General features: G+C 42.4%; 1 protein-coding gene across 4 annotated transcripts in view; it reads left to right on the forward strand.

Moving 5' to 3' along the window:
• The first annotated feature begins 478 nt into the window (after nt 1–478).
• The window catches only part of MTUS1 (microtubule associated scaffold protein 1), a 187,103-nt gene continuing 175,417 nt past the window's right edge, over nt 479–12,164 (forward strand). For 3 of the 4 annotated variants that reach the window (XM_061404295.1, XM_061404294.1, XM_061404293.1), the window contains exon 1: nt 1,373–1,461. The gene's annotated coding sequence lies outside the window, so the exon portion shown is untranslated. Of the gene's footprint in view, nt 742–1,372; nt 1,462–12,164 lie in introns of those variants that run through there. The other variant, XM_061404292.1, reaches the window with a different exon arrangement.

Below are 12,164 nucleotides of genomic sequence, written 5' to 3' on the forward strand. Positions count from 1 at the left end.
AAATGGAGGTAATAATCTGACCTATTTATTACTTGATCTTGTTGAAGAACTAATGGAATACTGTACAATGAAAAGGCTTTACAACAGTAAATGGCAATATTATCTATTAGTTGATCTGATACTGACAGTATAGAAAACTTTGTCAATTACAGTATTATCAGCTTAATTTTCAAGAAAAACAAACAAAAAACTCACTTCTCTTGAAAAGCTTTTGGGAAATCCAAACCAGATAACATTTCAAAGAAATTTGGAGTCAAGTTGTCTGACATTTAATAATTCAATAACGTTATTAATACATCTCTTGTAGGTGGACTAGCCTCTTTGGAAAAGCTTTGTATTTAAAGTAGGCCGATAAGGAAAATATTTTACGGGTCTAATAGCTATGGATGACATTTGTTCAGTTTAGTAAAAGGGACTTAATTTGTGTTTTGAGAAAAGTGGGTTGGGCCTCGTCTTCCCCCACCCCCGCCCCCCCGCGGGTCCTTAGGAACTCTTTTGGGTTTAACCTGTACTAGGTGTTAGCTAGTTAACCGCTTAGAAGCGCAAAGATAATACCGATCCGGAGTCGGGACGCTCTGAAGACAAAATCACTGCTGCTTGCTCGCACACCTACGCTCAGACAATTCTGCCTGCTTGCCTCTCCCACCCGCAGCCCGTCCCGCCCCCGCGGCCCTGCCCCCGGGCTAGCGGGAAGCCCGCGAGCTCGCTCGGAAAACTCAGGTGACAGGAGGGGAGTAGGAGGTAAGATCCGCTCGGCAGCCGGCCAGGCTTGGGGGCGCGGCCGAGCTCGGGTCGCCCGCCGTGGACCGCTGTGGTCCCGGACCCGCGGTTCCACCAGGTGCGCGGGCAGCAGCCGCGGGTCCTGCGTCGCACGTGGCAACAGGTGCATCTCGGCCGGAGCGGGCGCCGCGGGCGCGGGGTGGGTAGGTACTCAGCTCGGGAGCAAGAGCCGGAAGCCAGCCCGTCCGCGGAGCCGAGCGCCTGGAGCCTGCGGGGCCGACGTCTTGAGGTTCTGCTTCGCGCGTCTTTCAGGTTTCTTGGGGAGGTGGGGGGCGCAGCCCCCTCGGCGGCCGCCCGGCCTTTGTCTCCCGCAGCGAGGCGCAGGCTGGGGCCGCCGGGAGGGGGCGGCGGGCGGGCGAGCGGGGCACAGGCGACCGCGCTCGCCTATTTACAAGTTTCCCCAACTCCCCGCCCTGGCTCCACCCCCGGCGGCCCTGGAGGAGGCGGGGAGGCTGGGGGCGCCCCGGACTCGGGGTTCCCGCCTGGCAGCTGCAGCGGCGGCCGGCGTGCGGCCGGGGGCCGGGGTGGGGGACGAGCCCCGGCGTGCCCAGGTGCAAGCCCGGCCCTGAGTGCACCGCGGGCTTCGCTGGTGGGCCTGGGGCGCCTCTGCCGGGGGTCTGAGGGGCGGCCGGGCTCGGCGTCTGGGCTGTGCAGCGCGGGGTCGGCTCGGCGGCGCTGCGGGTGAGTGCGGAGTTGGTGCCGATGCGCGGGGGTGCGGAGGGGATCTGGGCCAGGCGGCGGGGGGCGTCCTGGGAACTCGGGTGCAGGAGTTGGGGGAGAGCTGCAGAGGCTGCGGACGGCTGGTCTCACGTGGGAGCAGCGCGGCGCCGAGGGAGGGACGGATGCCGATCTCCTAGCTGTCACCTTGAAAGTGACCGAAGGAGCTCCCAGGGGAGTCAGTTTCGCAGACTGACAAGTCCTCCGCCGGAAGCCGCCCACAGGACACTGGACCCTACTGGGCCGCTGGTCTCAGCCGTCCCGCTGGGCGGTTCACTGGGGCCCATTCTCAGCTTGGTCGATCCGGGCTGGAAATAGGGCATTCTTGGGGTTGGGGCAGTTCTCAAGGCCCTTCGCCTGGGTCTCATTACTTCCTGAGGTTAGCATGTGCTTCCCTAGCTATTTAGAAAAATCCAACTCTCAACTAAGGTCACCTGATTAACTCGAGTCATTGGTGGACTGAAGTGTTTACCTACCTTCAAGAAACCTTTCCCCTCTTCTTTTTCAGACTTGCTCTTTTATACTAAGTTATTTATTGATTTTTGGCTTGGACTCATTTATTTTGGACTAGGAATGAAGAGATTAATTCTTCACTTAGCCTGCATAAAATTTCACATTCTATTAACTACTATTTGTTTTAAGGACTCGGTGTTCTAGGAAATCTGGTGTTCTTTTTGTTTTTGTTTTTGTTTTTTTTTCCCCTTTGTTTGAATCAAGTCTTAGGCAAAACGGGGGAGATGAAAGTATTTGTGTTTAGCCAGGTGATAGGAATTCAATCATTGTCACATAACCTCGAGCCCTTGGGCTGAAGGGTGAGCGTGGAGTGTTAGGCCTGGAGGGAAGATGGGAGGGGAATCTAAAAGGCAGGAGAATTAAAAAAAAAAAAAGTCTCTCCTTCCTGGGAACCTTTGACCTTCTTAAGGAGTGTAGATAGCCCAGATAAGAGTGTGTGGTTAACCCTGAAAGGAATTACATAGTTGAAATTGCTATTCTGTAGACAAACTTCTTCTTCAGGGATAATTAGGGCAGGAAATGATAGGCAATTTAAATTGATACAATGATGCCCTGTTTGAACAGTGCTTTACAATGTATAAAATGTTTTATTTTTTTCCCTTAAGTACAGTATTCCATGAGTTATGCAAAGAAATGATTAGATAGATGTACTCTTAAAAAATACTTAGGAATGGAATTTTGTTTATATAATATTTAACATGCACCAACTTTTCTACCTGTTTTTAAGATTAGCATTATATATATGGACAAATAATGCTGTAGAAGAGCTGCATCTTTTAATTATGTATCAATAATTCAGAGGATTATACAGTGCTGGAGTTCTTTCAGTATTTCTTGGAAGTGAAGCTGCAGTTATTAGCCTTGAACATTTAAAAAGTGTGTCACTTAATAGCCCTGTTCTGTTGGCCTGGTTTGCTATGATTTCCAAGTAATGCATGCTTGCAGTATAAAAATGGTAGATTCAGAAAAAGGGTAAGGATTAAATAATTCCAGCATCCAAAGATAATTACAGTATTTTCTTTATACTTATTAACATGTAACAGATTTATTTATTACAGTTTTATAGTTTATACAAAACTGTGTAACTGTAGTTAATAACTGTTGCATGATTTTTTTTCTCTGCTTAACATGTGACAAGATTTCTATGTCATTACAGTTCTATATATTATTACTGGCTACATAATATTACATTGTATAGATGTAACGATTTATGTAACCATTTCCTTATAGCTGAACTTTTCATTTATTTCCAGTTACTATTATTAAATATATACTGATGCAACAAATGCATGTATGCTCAGTCACTCAGTCATGTCAGACTCTTTGCCACCCCATGGATAGCCAGCCAGTCTCCTCTGTCCATGGAATTTTCCAGGCAAGAATACTGGAGTGGGTTGCCGTTTCCTCCTCCAGGGGATCTTTCTGACCCAGGGATGGATCTCCTGCACTGGCAGGCAGATTCTTTACCACTGTGCCACCTGGGAAGCCTGGTGCAACAAATAACTTTTGTAAAACTTTGTTTGTGTCTCCTGTGTTTCCTTAGAATAGAGTCCTCTGGAAGATAGTTGATAACCCAAAGATCTATCAATACAGAGTGATCATTGCTTTCCAAAAAAAAAAAGTTTTACCAAAGTTTGTTCCCACCAGTTACCACTATATGAGAGTATCTGTGTTACTATATTTTTGTTAATGTGGAAACTTATCCTGCAAAGGAAAAATAATTCTTTCCAGTCTTATAGGTGAACAGTGCTATCTCAGTATTTAAATTTAATTTCTTTGATTCTAAATGATGTTGAATATAAAAAAAATCTAGTTGTCTTCCATTTTTATTCCCTTTTAATTGAATGTAGTGACAATTTTCTTTCCTGGAGATATTAGTATTTTTCTGTGAATACATAAGAGCCTTTTATGGCACCCCACTCCAGTACTCTTGCCTGGAAAATCCCATGGATGGAGGAGCCTGGAAGGCTGAAGTCCATGGGGTCGCTGAGGGTTGGACACGACTGAGCGAATTCACTTTCACTTTTCACTTTCATGCATTGGAGAAGGAAATGGCAAACCACTCCAGTGTTCTTGCCTGGAGAATCCCAAGGTCAGGGGAGCCTGGTGGGCTGCCGTCTATGGAGTCACACAGAGTCGGACACGACTGAAGCAACTTAGCAGCAGTAGCAGCAGTAAACTTTTGCCTTTCGTAGTGCAAATATCTCTCCCCCCATTTTGTCTTTGTCTTATAAAGACAAACAGCACACATGTATAGTGGTTCTGACTTATAGTTCTTTCTGTACTTTAATATAGGCAAACCAGTTGACTTACTCAAAAACAAAAACGTTTAACGCTTCTGAATCATAGGCTAAGCATTATGTATGACACTGGCACAAGATGACTCTTAAGAGAATTCTCCAGAATTTTCAAATGTATTAGAATCTCCATGTCTTGGAGTAGAGACTGTTGCAGAACAGAGTGGACTGTTGATGAAGGAGAGTTGTACATGGTATGTAACATTCAGAACAGCATCCTTTGAAATCAGGAAAGTTTTCAATTGCAGGGAATGAGCCTTTCAGATCTGTTCTATGATTATGTAAACTAGGGTCACAACCTTATCTTCAGTAACCCATTGATAGTAGTAGTATTTTGCCAGAATTCTTTTCATATCCATTTTGTTTTTTCATAGAGTTATTGATTTGAGTCATTTCTTGATGTCTGATAAGATGTATATGTAATTCGAAAATTTTTCCAAGTTAATTTTTAACACCACTCATAGATTAAACTATTTATTCGAAGGTGGGGGGATAAAACCCTTCTGATTTCTGAAACTTGAGTTATCTTCCCCTACTATAGAAGCTTTAATATACCCTGAGGGTGTTAAAAGACCTCACTCAGACTGCTGTCCATAAAAGCCTGAGTTTCTGCCTTTCATTTCCCATCTTTTCCAGCCTAACAATAAACCATAGGGCCATATATGAGTGTGAGGGGTGAGGTTGGTATGCGGTGTGTGTGGAAATGGGCCCAGACCTGGAGGTACGTGAGTCTAGAAGGAAGCTACCACTGCCCCTTAGCTGGCAGGTACTTGGGCAGCAGTGGCTTGTGGCCTCCATAGGAGATAAAGAGGGACCAAGGATGAGTGATCTTGCCTTGCAGGAAGACAAGGATTGAATGGTTTGGTGTGACATTAGCCAACCTGAAATGTGGTTCAGAAAAGCCTGCTTTGATTGGGCTTCTCCAGAGTTGGCTTAGGATATCCAGTATAACCAGGAACTCAGTTTGACTGGCAACCTCTAAAAATTTGTTTCTAAGCAAGTTTTATGAAAGATTGCCCTCATGGTAGTTTCCTTTTTAAAATGGCTTCAATATTCTTTGAAATCAGCAAGTACTACTACTTATGTGGGTATTCATGATCTTAATGCATGACTTTTTCTTTTGACTCAAGATGATAAAGACTTTTCCATTTTGGGGATGACAGATTTGGGGGCTACTCTTGACTATGTACAATGAAGCTTCATTTTTGTGTACCATAAGTAATTTTGCAACTTGTGACTGTCCTGATGTCTAACTTTTATACAATTGAGGGGAAAAAAAGGGTTTGTTTCTCAACCTTACAGTGTAAACAAGGTTAAACCTAGTGGTATTTTGCTTAAGTAAATAGCATTCAAACGTTGTAGAAGTACATATTTGCATATGAATCTTTGATTCCAAAGTAACTTTGTTCATTAAAACTAGTAGGTTTTCCTTAGCCTTCAGTTTAAGTCCCACATCGAAGAAAAGCAAACGTGTATTTACTTAAAGATAGCCAATAGGCCCAGATCTAAATTAATAAATGTTCTTGTGTACACATTACTTACGTGAGTAAAAGAAAAATCACACATCCTACCTTTAGTCTAACCTAAAAAAGTTTGTTTCACTTTGAAGTTATTAAACTATGTACAGGTAGTTTTAAAGGCAGTTAGAAGTTTCTTTTAAGGAGACGTTGACGTCTTCTGGGTTGATTCGATTCTTTGTGAGCAGTGAAGGAAGATGAAAAGTGAGTCCTGAGTTTCTCAAGCGGGAAAGGGCAGACGGTTGTGAAAAATTATTGGGTCAGCCAAAATGTTCGCTTGGCTTTTTCCATACTACCTTACAGAAAAACCTGAGTGAACTTTTCAGCTGATCCAATGCTTCCAGATGGTGTCATTTCGTCTGAAACTGTACAGGTTTTGTGTTTCAGTAAGAACTGCTGAGTGGAAGGGCCTGGCCAGCCCCCCCCCCCCCCCCCCCCCCCCCCCCCCCGGCTGTGTACACACAGTGTAAGGAAGAGAGGACTGGGAACAAAACAGAGGGGAATGGGTCAGCCCTGAGTTAAGGAGTCCTGTTTTTTTGTTTTTAACTATTATTTATTTTTGACTGCATGGGTCTTTGTTGCGGTTAGCCGGGGGTTTCTCTAGTTGCGGAGTATAGGCAGTAGGTGTACGGGCTTTAGTAGTTGTGGCACAAGGGCTCAGTTGCTCTGAGGCATGGGGAATCTTCCCAGACCAGGGATCGAACCCATGTCCCCTGCATTGGCAAGCGGACTCCTAACACCTGGAGTACCAGGGAGAGTCCCGGGGAGAGGATTTTTTTTAAAGGTATTAGATTACCTTATCATTCTTTTAAATTGTGCCTTGTCAACTTATATTTAAATTAAATGCCAAGAAAACATGAGTGTTGAGTTTGAGGGCCAATCATTCATAATTACCCGAATCTTCTGCAATGAATCAACATATTTTGGGGCATTTTGTGTCCTCATTTGGCATTGAGAAAGGAACCCCTCTAGGAGAGTCATTTATCAAAAGAGGAAGGAGGAGAGGTGAAAAAATATATATTCTTATGTAAATTAACCTGTAGCTTAACTCATGTTTATGGCAATGTTCATGGTTGGCTGTTGGTTGTTAGCTTGTCTTCCATGCTTTTTCTGCACTGGCAACTGGCTAATATTTAACTCAGACATTATTTACATACATCACAATTCTGAAGGAAAAACCAATATTTCTTCTTATTTCTGATAAGCAGGTCATACAAAGTGTTTCTTATTGTTCAGTGACAAATGAGAAATTCTCTTTTATGTTTATCTCATAGATTTTCTTGATAGTTGGCAACAATTAATGATATCAAGTTGAAACTGCATCTTTTAAAAACAGTTCCCGTGGCTAGCTTCATGGAACGAAAATAGAAGCCGATACAGATACAGGCAGTCTAAGAGGCAATGTTCACACGTGGACTTACCCTCCCTTTCCCAACCTCTGTCAAGTTGATTGAGTTATTTACCAGAATAAGTACCAGTTAAATCTCCTTGTGCTATAAAAGGTCTGTTTTTTCTTATACAGTAAACTGCTACACTGTAGTCATTTCATTCCTAGGTAGACTATTGATTTGGACCATATTTGTACATTTCTCCTAACTAAATTTTCCATAATTCAGATGAGAACTTCAGACATCTTCCTTGGGGGTAAGAAATCAAGAAAGGTGGGAGAGGGACTTCCCTGGCAGTTTAGGATTCAGAACTCCCAATGCAGGGGTTGAGAGTTTGATCCCTTGTCAGAGAACTGAGATCCCACATGGGGCTAGGCATGGCTAAAATTAAACAAAAAAAGTGAGAGAGGGACTTCCCTGGTGGTATAGTGGGATCCATCTGCCAGTGCAGGAGACACAGGTTCCATCCCTGGTCCAGGAGGATGCCACGTGCTGTGGAGCAACTAAGCCCGAGTGCCACAACTACTGAGCCCAAGCTCAGTAGAACAGGAGAAGTCACTGCAATTAGAAGCCCCCACACCACAACAGAGACCCAGCGCAAACCCAAATAAATAATAAGTTTCAAAAAATGGGAGAAATGGGTTACAAAGGGTAAATTTTTCTGTTTACCAAGAAAAAATGCACCTGTTTTATTGGATCCTCTAGTTAGACCCTGTATAGAATCAGGCCATCTATACATGGTGTATAGTTAAGATTATATTTTGATGTTAAGTGGTGGAAAAAAGATATGAGTAACAATCCTCACTCAATATGCCAGCAAATTTGGAAAACTCAGGAGCGCCAAAGAATTGATGCTTTTGAACTGTGGTGTTGGAGAAGACTCTTGAGAGTCCCTTGGACTGCAAGGAGATCCAACCAGTCCATTCTGAAGGAGATCAGCCCTGAGATTTCTTTGGAAGGAATGATGCTGAAGCTGCAACTCCAGTACTTTGGCCACCTGATGCGAAGAGTTGACTCATTGGAAAAGACTCTGATGCTGGGAGGGATTGGGGGCAGGAGGAGAAGGGGACGACAGAGGATGAGATGGCTGGATGGCATCACTGACTTGATGGACGTGAGTCTGAGTGAACTCCGGGAGTTGGTGATGGATGGACAGGGAGGCCTGGCATGCTGCAATTCATGGGGTCGCAAAGAGTCGGACACGACTGAGCGACTGAACTGAACTGAACAATCCTTACTGTTGGAATCTTAAGTTTGATTTTCTTCTGCCTCAAACCATCTATTGAGAACTTTCTATGGGCCAAATATTGTACAGGGTAGATATGGAAAAAACAAAACTGGCTGCAGTTCTCATAGGAGTCAGTTCAAGAAAGCTTCCGCCATTGTGAAAAGGGCTGTTTTGGAAATGTTAGTAAGTGTTCCAGATATGTTCTCTCAGGTCTCGGAAATTCTGCTTACTGCCTTGACCAAATTTTGGTAGACATAAAGCTTCTTTGACATTTTTAGTTACCTAATGACTCCTGATCACTACTCACTCTTACTCTTTTCCTTCTTACCAAGAGATGCTTAGCACTACAGTCTGTGGTTTCACTCACTTCCTCTGGATAAACTTTTTAGTGACCTTTTCCTGTATCTTTATATTACATCTTGTGATGAACTTCTTGAGGATAGGGGCTAAACCTTATGATGCTGGGTAAAATTGTATTTTTAATAGTTATCTGTATCAGATGTAGCTTGGAGTAAATCATCCAGAGCTCTGAACTCTGATGGCATGGGAGTTTGAAATTCTTTCTTCAGTTAGTCATAGCTACTAGAGGATCTTTTAAGCCCAAGATATTAATTTCCTCACTGCTTTTCTTGACTTTCCTCCTTGTCTTCTCCTGGTGCTCCGTCCTCTCCATTCACTGTGATACACTCAGCCCAGCTCAACCTGTGGCTTCGTGTCCCTTTGGAAGACTACCGTTAGGTTGTTGGTGTTCAGTCGCTATGTCTGTGACTCTTTGCAACCCCATAGACCTCAGCACGCCAGGTCCCCTTCACTATCCTGTATCCCCTGTCCTCCACTATCTCCTGGAGTTTGCTCAGATTCATGGCCATTGAGTCAGTAATGCTATCTGATCATTTCATCTTCTGCTGCCCCCTTCTCCTTTCGCCTTCAATCTTTCCCGGCATTAGGGTCTTTTCAAATGAGTAGGCTCTTCACATCAGGTGACCAAAGTATTGGAGTTTCAGCATCAGTCCTTTCAATGAATATTCAGGGTTGATGGGTAAAATAGAGCGGAAGGTGTGTGGTTTCTGCTCCTTCTGAGTTATAATTCTGTCTTATTATGTTCTCAGAACATCTGGCACACCCACGTGCAAATACTTGCACAGAGTTAATGCCTCCTGTGATCCTTTTTATTCCATTCTCCATTTGGGCAGACAGCCCCAAGTTGACAGTTTCTCATGAATAGAGACTTGGACTGTTTCTTGTCTGGGGAAATACATATTTACATTTTGAAGAGGGATTTAGATGAATTTTCAGTCTGGGAATGTTTCTCTTACTACATTTAATAAGATTTGTTGCAGAGTAGTTTTGCATTTCTGTGGAACTTTTTGATTATTCACTAGAATTGCTGCTTATTGAATTTAATACTCTCAACTATTTAATTTTTTAATGCTTAATGTTCTGATGTTACTTTATGGAGATACTAAATATGACAACTATGCAGAAGGATTCACTAATTCGTTTTGATTGCAGTATGAGAAGAGTGGGTCTAGTCAATGAAAAGGGAATGGAGATAGGAAAAATCCTGCGTTTCTCTTTTTATGAAACACTTTAAGTGATTTTATATTGAAGATGTGACTACGGTGTTTGAAAATGTTGGTTATATCTTGTTACACTGACTATTTAAAGTTTATAACTTTATAGGTATATAATCAGGTGAAAAATATTTTCTACTTGTAGAAGCCTCCAGGCCAGGGTACTGCTTTTCTCTGCTTCCTTGTGTTTTTATTAAAATTGGGAAAATAAAACAAATAGAGGCATTTCAACCTTGAGCTACACTTTGTTCACCCTGATGTCCTTTATGAAACCTTGGGGGCATACTTTGTTATAGAACTGGAAAAAATGTTAATGATACCCAGAACATTTGGTACAGGGATGTAATAGAGAGGGTGCAGACTTGATCAAGTAGGGTTTGTGCCTAAGCTGCGAGGCTGTGGGTAAGTTATTCAATCGCCTTTTCACCCCGGCTGCCTTCTCAGAATGGTGGGGATAATACTCGCCACAGGGCCTGATACGTGGAAGGTATAAAGAAATGCTAACAATCTTCCTTTGCTTCTTATTTTAAACCTCTTCTAATTCATGACTAGGGAGTTTCATTCATTTTCTCCACTCAGCTTTGGGGGTGTTGCTTGCATCCTCTGGGGCTCTCTGTAGAGAATTAAATTCCAGAAACAGGAGCCTGAGATAACTTTCCCTCTTCCTTAAAAGAAATCCATTTGTACTGGTACCATCTGAGACAACTTATCCTTCAACACCATCTTTGTCACTCCTTGGTTTCTTGGAAGTTTGCGTTGAGTCGAGTTGCTAATATATATATATATATATATTTTTTTTTTTGAGATGCCTTTTTTTTAAATTAGATACTTTGATCTTTGCAAAATCTGTTCATAATGTTGCCAGTTTGTTGTCAGCACGTTCTAAAAGTGCTCAGAATTGAGTCATCACTTTGAACCAGAAAAAGCACTTGTGGATTTTAAAGTACTGCCACCCTCTGATCTTTTTAACCTGTTACTTAGTCCAACGACAGTCATGTTAAGGGTTTTGGTTTTAAAATGTTAGCAATCATATATAATTACTGAGGCAATGCTAAATTTTCATCTTTCAGAAAAGTGAAATAAAATGCCGTATATTTTTGGAAAGTAGCTTGTAGGTATGATATTAAAGACGTTTTCATTCAGTTATCACATCCACCCTATGAGGTGGCAAGGCATGTGATTGGAGCTCTGTTTTAAACCTGAGGAAATCGAGAAGTAGAACTCTTTGCATAAATGTTTTGTGTTATGATGAGTAAGTTACGGAACCAGGACTGGGACCTGGTCTTCCCTCCTGGTGCATTGCCCGCTCCGCATATGATACTGCTACTTGACTACTGCTAATGCTGTAAGGTGTAATACACTAGTGTTGCTAGCATTTTCTTCACACTGCTTCTGAAATGGGATCAAAGGCACATGGTAGTTTGGATATGTAAAATTTTAGATGACATAGCTTAGAATTAGGATTTGTTCTTCCATTTTCTAGCCACAGAACATAAAACAGAATGTTAAGTCTTGTAAGCCATTCTGATTAATAGCACAAATGGAGAATTTACAGTTGCAGATTATTACCATACTAGATCACATTTCTATAAGAATTTATAGTTTTCAGGCTGCTTTTTTCAAAAAGAACCTAATTAGATTCCTTTGAACGATCATCTGAATCATTTGACTGTTCAACAATACATTGTAAAGTATACCCATTTTACAGATAGTAATGCAAGTTCATGCACGTTGAATAGGGACTAATACTTGTTTTTTTTTTAAGTCATTATTGAATTTATTATAGTATTTCTTCTGTTTTTATTTTACTCTCAAAGCATGAGGGATCTTAGCTTCCCAGCCAGGAACCTCTACCTGCGGTGAAAGGCAGAGTCTTAAGCACTGGATCACTAGGGATGTCCAATATTTGTTTTTCTGAAAAGTTTTTTCCACCCATGGAGATTTTGAATCTTATTTCCTTATTTTAAGCTATTTGGAGGCAAGTAATTCTTGGCCAGATGGAGTTAATCCCAGATAGAAATTTAACTAGTAGGTAAGGCCTGTTGTCAGTCAGAACCGGGAAGAGAATGTCCCATAAAACCACAGTTTCACCTTGGATATCAGCCAGGGTTTCTAGCCCTAAAGGTCAACAGTTCTTATTACCAAAGTGA

This window comes from Bos javanicus, chromosome 27 (assembly GCF_032452875.1).
Source record: "Bos javanicus breed banteng chromosome 27, ARS-OSU_banteng_1.0, whole genome shotgun sequence".
In the NCBI taxonomy this organism is placed as follows: domain Eukaryota; kingdom Metazoa; phylum Chordata; class Mammalia; order Artiodactyla; family Bovidae; genus Bos; species Bos javanicus.